The sequence below is a fragment of the Bombina bombina genome, chromosome 5 (genome assembly GCF_027579735.1).
Source record: "Bombina bombina isolate aBomBom1 chromosome 5, aBomBom1.pri, whole genome shotgun sequence".
Classification (NCBI taxonomy): domain Eukaryota; kingdom Metazoa; phylum Chordata; class Amphibia; order Anura; family Bombinatoridae; genus Bombina; species Bombina bombina.
In genome coordinates, this window is record NC_069503.1 from 751,011,470 (window position 1) to 751,022,321 (window position 10,852).

The following is a 10,852-nucleotide window of genomic DNA, read 5'->3' on the forward strand; positions in this document are numbered from 1 at the left end:
AGTTCCGGCAAGTGTTCTTCATGAAATAAATATTGATCATTATTTGCAGCACCCTGGTCTCTGGATAACTGTTTACAGGAGTGCTAATCTTCTTTCTCCTGTGTGTATATTTATATATATATATATATATATATATATATATATATATATATATATATATATATATACATACATACATACATATATACATAAATATAAACATATATAATAAAAGAACAATTGATAATTCGCCAATTGTCAAAGAATGACAGAAAGGCCACACCAGAGCTTATATCCAATGAAAGTAGTATTTATTGTTTGAGGGTAATAAAGATCCAACACCCAACATCTTTATATTAAATATACATTAAACAATACACATGCTGCTTGCAAAATTAATATTCTCTCCTGTGAAAGGACAACCAGTCCGGTAAACTAAGACAATATTAAAAAGAGGCACTTAGTGCACACTGCACGCCTCACGACTGCCATATCCGAACAAAAGCCTCAATAAAAACTGGAGCACTTAGTGCAGACACAGGCTCCAAAAACAAAAGGCAAAGGAGTGTTGCAAACTAAATCCCAAAAAGCTTGGGGATAGCAAAACTATTACCTCTGTGGCATTGTTAAATGTGTTGAACAAGATATTGAGCATATTGCATTCACAGGAATTGTTGATGATAATCTTAAGAAATCTCAGAGACAAGCATTGAGAGAACTTGTTAATAGATCAGATATAGTCATAAAACTGTCCAATAAGGGTGGTAATGTGGTTCTCATGGATCAAGATTTTTATGTTAAGAAAGTTAAAAAACTTTTAGATGATCCGTCACAATATGTGATGGTAACGAAATTAGAATTTAAAAAACCTTGCAATGAAATTTTATTTATGTTAAATGATGCAAGAATGTTTAATTTCCATCAAAGAATTTGACTTTATGTACAACAATTTTCCAGTGATCCCCACTTTTTACTGTATTGTAAGTGCCTCTTTATAATATTGACTGAGTTTTGTCCGGATATGTCAGTTGTTAGGCGTGCAGTGTGCACTAAGTGCCTCTTTATAATATTGATTGGGTTTACCGGACTGGTTGTCCTTTCACAGGAGAGAATATTACTTTCACAAGCAGCATGTGTATTGTTTAATGTATGTTTAATATAATGATGTTGGGTGTTGGATCTTTATTACGCTCAAACAATAAATACTACTTTCATTTGATATAAGATATGGTGCGGCTTTTCTGTCATTCTTTGACAATTGACAAATTATTAATTATTCTTTTCTTTTATATGTTTATATTTACAGCATTAATGGCTGCCTGCACATTGCTTCCTAATACTCTCTGATTTAAGATATTGATTTGGAGTGCAACTATTTAATTTGTTTTATATATATATATATATATATATATATATATATATATATATATATATATATACACACACACACATACATATCACACACACATTTTCAATAAACGGATTATTTATATGAGGTTATAATCTATTGTTTAGCTAGAATAATAGAAGTAATGTCCCCATGGCAACTTTTCTACTCTGTTCAATATAGATTGAATGTTTTTTTTAACATCTCCACGGACCATTCTCTGCATGAAAGGACAGAACATAGAGCTTTTCTGTATCAGTATTTTTCTTAGAAGGTTGATCTTTTATGAGGCCTAACTGGGATGACATAATCATACTGTATAAGACATGTAATTAGACGTGAAATCCTTTTTTTATTTCTGTCTCCACAGAGAGTACAGATTGCTTAAATGAGGCCGTTTTCGCCATGGTGTTAAGGTAAAGAGAAGCATTTTAAACTATGAATGGAATAAATAATGATTGTTGAAAAATATTTATTTACTAAAGTAAATGCAATTATTTTCAATAGCTTAACAACAATATAAATTTTACATTTTAAAGAGCAAATGAGCAAAGAAACTGAGGTAAATTTTTAATGATAACTTTCGTTTTAAATAGTTGACTCTTCAGACAAAGGATAACTAGTTAGGCCGAGATTACAAGTGGAGCACTAAATAATCAATTGCACGCTAACAATTACAAGCGGCTAGTTATTGCTACAGTGAGCTCGCTATAGAAATTAGCGCTCAAAAAATTAACCAGAGATCAAATCTTAACCAGAGATCAAATTTTCTAAAAGTGCCCCAAATGCCGTCAAAATAGAGGCTATAATAGTTTTTTATTTTATTTTTTTTTTAGCATTTTTTGTAATAAAAAACTGCAGTAGGCAGTTTTTGGGGTGGTGTTAGAAAAAAAACTGCACTGAAAAATGCCTTTACATTGCAGTCTATGGAAACTGTATGTTCCCAGTAAATATATATGTACATGCTTATATACATATATATGTATGTGTTAATATGTGTATATACATATTATAACACGTAAATATATATGTATATCAACATATACATAAAACATAAATATATATGTATATCAACATATACATAACACATAAATATATATGTATATCAACATATACATAACACATAAATATATATGTATATCAACATATACATAAAACATAAATATATATGTATATCAACATATACATAACACATAAATATATATGTATATCAACATATACATAAAACATAAATATATATGTATATCAACATATACATAACACATAAATATATATGTATATCAACATATTATAACACATAAATATATATGTATATCAACATATACATAACACATAAATATATATGTATCTCAACATATTATAACACATAAATATATATGTATATCAACATATACATAACACATAAATATATATGTATCTCAACATATTATAACACATAAATATATATGTATATCAACATATACATAACACATAAATATATATGTATATCAACATATACATAACACATAAATATATATGTATATCAACATATACAATACACACATATATATATATATATATATATATATGTATATCAACATATACATAACACATAAATATATATGTATATCAACATATACATAACACATAAATATATATGTATATCAACATATACATAACACATAAATATATATGTATATCAACATATACATAACACATAAATATATATGTATATCAACATATACATAACACATAAATATATATGTATATTAACATATTATAACACATAAATATATATGTATATCAACATATACATAACACATAAATATATATGTATATCAACATATACATAACACATAAATATATATGTATATCAACATATACATAACACATAAATATATATGTATATCAACATATACATAACACATAAATATATATGTATATCAACATATACAATACATATATATATATATATATATGTATATCAACATATACATAACACATAAATATATATGTATATCAACATATACATAACACATAAATATATATGTATATCAACATATACATAACACATAAATATATATGTATATCAACATATTATAACATAAATATATATGTATATCAACATATACATAACACATAAATATATATGTATATCAGCATATACATAACACATAAATATATATGTATCTCAACATATTATAACACATAAATATATATGTATATCAACATATACATAACACATAAATATATATGTATATCAACATATACATAAAACATAAATATATATGTATATCAACATATTATAACACATAAATATATATGTATATCAACATATACATAACACATAAATATATATGTATCTCAACATATTATAACACATAAATATATATGTATATCAACATATACATAACACATAAATATATATGTATCTCAACATATTATAACACATAAATATATATGTATATCAACATATACATAACACATAAATATATATGTATATCAACATATACATAACACATAAATATATATGTATATCAACATATACAATACACACATATATATATATATATATATATATGTATATCAACATATACATAACACATAAATATATATGTATATCAACATATACATAACACATAAATATATATGTATATCAACATATACATAACACATAAATATATATGTATATCAACATATACATAACACATAAATATATATGTATATCAACATATACATAACACATAAATATATATGTATATTAACATATTATAACACATAAATATATATGTATATCAACATATACATAACACATAAATATATATGTATATCAACATATACATAACACATAAATATATATGTATATCAACATATACATAACACATAAATATATATGTATATCAACATATACATAACACATAAATATATATGTATATCAACATATACAATACATATATATATATATATATGTATATCAACATATACATAACACATAAATATATATGTATATCAACATATACATAACACATAAATATATATGTATATCAACATATACATAACACATAAATATATATGTATATCAACATATTATAACATAAATATATATGTATATCAACATATACATAACACATAAATATATATGTATATCAGCATATACATAACACATAAATATATATGTATCTCAACATATTATAACACATAAATATATATGTATATCAACATATACATAACACATAAATATATATGTATATCAACATATACATAACACATAAATATATATGTATATCAACATATACAATACATATATATATATATATATATATATATATATATGTATATCAACATATACATAACACATAAATATACGTATACGTATATCAACATATACATAACACATAAATATATACGTATATCAACATATACATAACACATAAATATATATGTATATCAACATATACATAACACATAAATATATATGTATATCAACATATACAATACATATATATATATATATATATATATATATGTATATCAACATATACATAACACATAAATATACGTATACGTATATCAACATATACATAACACATAAATATATACGTATATCAACATATACATAACACATAAATATATATGTATATCAACATATACATAACACATAAATATATATGTATATCAACATATACATAACACATAAATATATATGTATCTCAACATATTATAACACATAAATATATATGTATATCAACATATACATAACACATAAATATATATGTATATCAACATATACATAACACATAAATATATATGTATATCAGCATATACATAACACATAAATATATATGTATCTCAACATATTATAACACATAAATATATATGTATATCAACATATACATAACACATAAATATATATGTATATCAACATATACATAACACATAAATATATATGTATATCAACATATACAATACATATATATATATATATATATATATATATGTATATCAACATATACATAACACATAAATATACGTATACGTATATACACATATACATAACACATAAATATATACGTATATCAACATATACATAACACATAAATATATATGTATATCAACATATACATAACACATAAATATATATGTATATCAACATATACATAACACATAAATATATATGTATCTCAACATATTATAACACATAAATATATATGTATATCAACATATACATAACACATAAATATATATGTATATCAACATATACATAACACATAAATATATATGTATATCAACATATACAATACATATATATATATATATATATATATATGTATATCAACATATACATAACACATAAATATACGTATACGTATATCAACATATACATAACACATAAATATATACGTATATCAACATATACATAACACATAAATATATATGTATATCAACATATACATAACACATAAATATATATGTATATCAACATATACATAACACATAAATATATATGTATATCAACATATACATAACACATAAATATATATGTATATCAACATATACATAACACATAAATATATATGTATATCAACATATACATAACACATAAATATATATGTATATCAACATATTATAACACATAAATATATATGTATATCAACATATACATAACACATAAATATATATGTATATCAACATATACATAACACATAAATATATATGTATATCAACATATACATAACACATAAATATATATGTATATCAACATATACATAACACATAAATATATAGAACTTGTTAATAGATCAGATATAGTCATAAAACTGTCCAATAAGGGTGGTAATGTGGTAATGTGGTTCTCATGGATCAAGATTTTTATGTTAAGAAAGTTAAAAAACTTTTAGATGATCCGTCACAATATGTGATGGTAACGAAATTAGAATTTAAAAAACCTTGCAATGAAATTAACCCTAAGTATATTATAGTTAATATAGGTATTACATTATATATATTAACTATATTAACCCTAATTATATTAGGGTTAATATAGTTACTATAGTATTTATATTAACTATATTAACTCTATCTAACCCTAACACCCCTAACTAAATTTATATTAAATTAATCTAATTCATTTATAAACTAAAATATTCCTATTTAAATCTAAATACTTACCTATAAAATAAACCCTAAGATAGCTACAATATAATTAATAATTACATTGTAGCTATGTTAGGGTTAATATTTATTTTACAGGTAAATTGTTAATTATTTTAACTAGGTATAATAGCTATTAAATAGTTATTAACTATTTAATATCTACCTAGTTAAAATAATTACCCAATTACCTGTAAAATAAATCCTAACCTAAGTTACAAATACACCTATACTATCAATAAATTAAATAAACTACAAATATCTATCTAAAAATACAATTAAATTAACTAAACTAAATTACAAAAAAAAAACCCACTAAATTACAAAAAATAAAAAAAAGATTACAAGATTTTTAAGCTAATTACACCTATTCTAAGCCCCCTAATAAAATAATAAACCCCCAAAATAAAAAAAATTCCCTGCCCTATTCTAAATTAAACAAATTTTAAAGCTCTTTACCTTACCAGCCCTTAAAAGGGCCTTTTGTGGGGCATGCCCCAAAGAATTCAGCTCTTTTGCATACAAATACAATACCCCCCCCCCATTACAACCCACCACCCACATACCCCTATTCTAAAACCACCCAAACCCCCCTTAAAAAAGCCTAACACTACCCCCCTGAAGATCTCCCTACCTTGTCTTCACCACACCGGGCCGAACTCCTGATCCGATCCGGGCGATGTCTTCCTCCAAGCGGCAAAGAAGAATTCTGCTGAGCATCCATCCCGGACGACGACTGAACGACGAATGAGGTACCTTTAAATGAAGTCATCCAAGATGGCGTCCGCCGAATTCCGATTGGCTGATAGGATTCTATCAGCCAATCGGAATTAAGTTAGAAAAATCTGATTGGCTGATTGAATCAGCCAATCAGATTCAAGTTCAATCCGATTGGCTGATCCAATCAGCCAATCAGATTGAGCTCGCATTCTATTGGCTGATCGGAACAGCCAATAGAATGCAAGCTCAATCTGATTGGCTGATTGGATCAGCCAATCGGATTGAACTTGAATCTGATTGGCTGATTCAATCAGCCAATCAGATTTTTCTAACTTAATTCCGATTGGCTGATAGAATCCTATCAGCCAATCGGAATTCGGCGGACGCCATCTTGGATGACGTCATTTAAAGGTACCTCATTCGTAGTTCAGTAGTCGTCCGGGATGGATGCTCCGCGGCGGCGGAGCGAAGAAAGAAGATTGAAGATGCCGCCGGAAGAATGAAGACTTTGCTGCCGCTTGGAGGAAGACGTCGCCGGAGGAAGAATTCTTCTTTGCCGCTTGGAGGAAGACGTCGCCGGAGGAAGAATTCTTCTTTGCCGCTTGGAGGAAGACATCGCCGGAGGAAGAATTCTTCTTTGCCGCTTGGAGGAAGACATCGCCCGGATCGGATCAGGAGTTCGGCCCGGTGTGGTGAAGACAAGGTAGGGAGATCTTCAGGGGGGTAGTGTTAGGCTTTTTTAAGGGGGGTTTGGGTGGTTTTAGAATAGGGGTATGTGGGTGGTGGGTTGTAATGGGGGGGGGGGTATTGTATTTGTATGCAAAAGAGCTGAATTCTTTGGGGCATGCCCCACAAAAGGCCCTTTTAAGGGCTGGTAAGGTAAAGAGCTTTAAAATTTGTTTAATTTAGAATAGGGCAGGGAATTTTTTTTATTTTGGGGGTTTATTATTTTATTAGGGGGCTTAGAATAGGTGTAATTGGCTTAAAAATCTTGTAATCTTTTTTTATTTTTTGTAATTTAGTGTTTGCTTGTTTTTTGTAATTTAGTTTAGTTCATTTAATTGTATTTTTAGATAGATATTTGTAGTTTATTTAATTTATTGATAGTGTAGGTGTATTTGTAACTTAGGTTAGGATTTATTTTACAGGTAATTTGGTAATTATTTTAACTAGGTAGATATTAAATAGTTAATAACTATTTAATAGCTATTATACCTAGTTAAAATAATTAACAATTTACCTGTAAAATAAATATTAACCCTAACATAGCTACAATGTTAATTATTAATTATATTGTAGCTATCTTAGGGTTTATTTTATAGGTAAGTATTTAGATTTAAATAGGAATATTTTAGTTTATAAATGAATTAGATTAATTTAATATAAATTTAGTTAGGGGTGTTAGGGTTAGATAGAGTTAATATAGTTAATATAAATACTATAGTAACTATATTAACTATATTAACCCTAATATAATTAGGGTTAATATAGTTAATATATATAATGTAATACCTATATTAACTATAATATACTTAGGGTTAATATAGATAATATAGCTGGCGGCGGGGTAGGTAGATTAAATTAGGGGTTAATCATTTTAATAGAGATGGCGGCGGTGTAAGGGGCTTACATTAGGGGTTAATAATTTTAATATAGATGGCGGCGGTGTTAGGGGCTCACTTTAGGGGGTTATAGATATAATATAGCTGGCGGCGGGGTACGGGAGCGACGGTTTAGGGGTTAATAACTTTATTAGGTTGCGGCGGGGTACATGAGCGGCGGTTTAGGGGTTAATAGCTTTTTTAATGTTAGGATAGTGAGGGGGGATAGCGGATAGAGGGTTAGACATGTCGGGCTTTGTTAGGGAGGCGTGTTAGACGTGTCGGGCTATGTTTAGGAGGCGTGTTAGACAGTGCGGGTGATTTAGACTTTAGTCAGGTTTTATAGGCGCCGGCAGTTTCTAACGTGGCGCAAGTCACTGGCGACTCCAAAAATCTGTACTTACGCAGATTTCTGGACATCGCTGGTTTGTGAGACTTGCGCCACTTTAGCAAGTGACGGCGCCGCATATTGGATGGCTCGAGTTGCGAGCTGAAACTGCGGGCGACGTGGGTTCCCTCGCTTGCGCCGCAAACTGCGATCTATATCGGATCGCGCCCCTGATCTGTATAAAAAAAATATGGCCTCCATGGTGAAGTACAAAAACTCAAAATAATGTGCAGACGGAAAAAAATAATGATGACAAATGCACCTAGGGGAAACAGAGTTATATATAATCTAAACCGTCTGTTTTCAATCTATGGGGCGCGCCTCCCCAGTGGGGCCACAGAGCACTTAAGGGGAGACGTGGGAAAAAAGGAACTGAATTTGTAATTGTGCCTGTATATTTTTGCTTTACTGCGCCACTTGAGACTGAGAATGCAGCGCACCTGCCGCGGGTAAGGAGGAATGGAAGTTGTTTGTTTTATACAGCACCAGACTGACACTAAGGCCTCTATTTAACAAAGTCTGGCAGACCAGACCTCACTGAATACGGAGAGCAATACGCTCTCCGTATTCAGCATTGCACCAGCAGCTCACAAGAGCTGCTGGTGCAACGCCGCCCCCTAAAGACTCACAGGCAAAGGGCCGCCAGCAGGGAGGTGTCAATCAACCCGATCGTACTCGATCGGGTTGAATTCCGGCGATGTCTGTCCGCCTGCTCAGAGCAGGTGGACAGGGTTATGGAGCAGTGGTCTTTGGGACCGCTGCTTCATAACTGCTGTTTCTGGCGAGCCTGCAGGCTTGCCAGAAACACGGGGCATCAAGCTCCATTTGGAGCTTGATAGATAGGCCCCTTAGCGTGCAGAGCACCCACTGTGAAGAAGAGACTGACATTGAATTAAGCGCACCGCGTACCCACTGTGTTTCAAGTAAAAAAAGAACCAGATCGACTGTACTGCAAGTACAAACGGTCACAGGGAGGGAGGCAGGCATGGAGGCCTACTTATCAAGCCATCGACTGTGCTGCATTCGCCGGCACCGATACGCTCGCCTGACATCGCCTAACATCGCGGCCGCGGACCTGAATACGTTCTCCATATTTAACAAAAAAGCTGTCAAAAAGCTGCGCACCAAGTACGGAGCGATGAGCAGCGGACTGTTGTTAACTAACAGTCATTAATCTCGCTGCTTTTTCCCAGCTTTATTTGTATACTGTCACTAAGCACCCACACTATACTAAACTGTTTAATCCATATACCACCGCTCCTGGACCCCGCCACAACTAAATAAAGTTATTAACCCCTAAACCGCCGCTCCCGGAGCCCACGCCACTCTAATAAAGTTATTAACCCCTATTCCTACGCTCTCCTATATTATACTTATTAACCCCTAATCTGCCTAATCTGCCACCCCTATACAGCTGCCACCTACATTATGTTATTAACCTCTAATATGCTGCCCCCTACACTGCCGCCACCTACATTATGTTATTAACCCCATCCCACCACTCCCGGAGCCCACCGCAACTAAATAAAGTTATTAACCCCTAAACCTAACAACCCGCTAACTTTGTATTAAATATTAACTCATCCCTATCTTATAATCAATTTAAACTTACCTTTAAAATTACATTAAACTATATTAAACTAATAA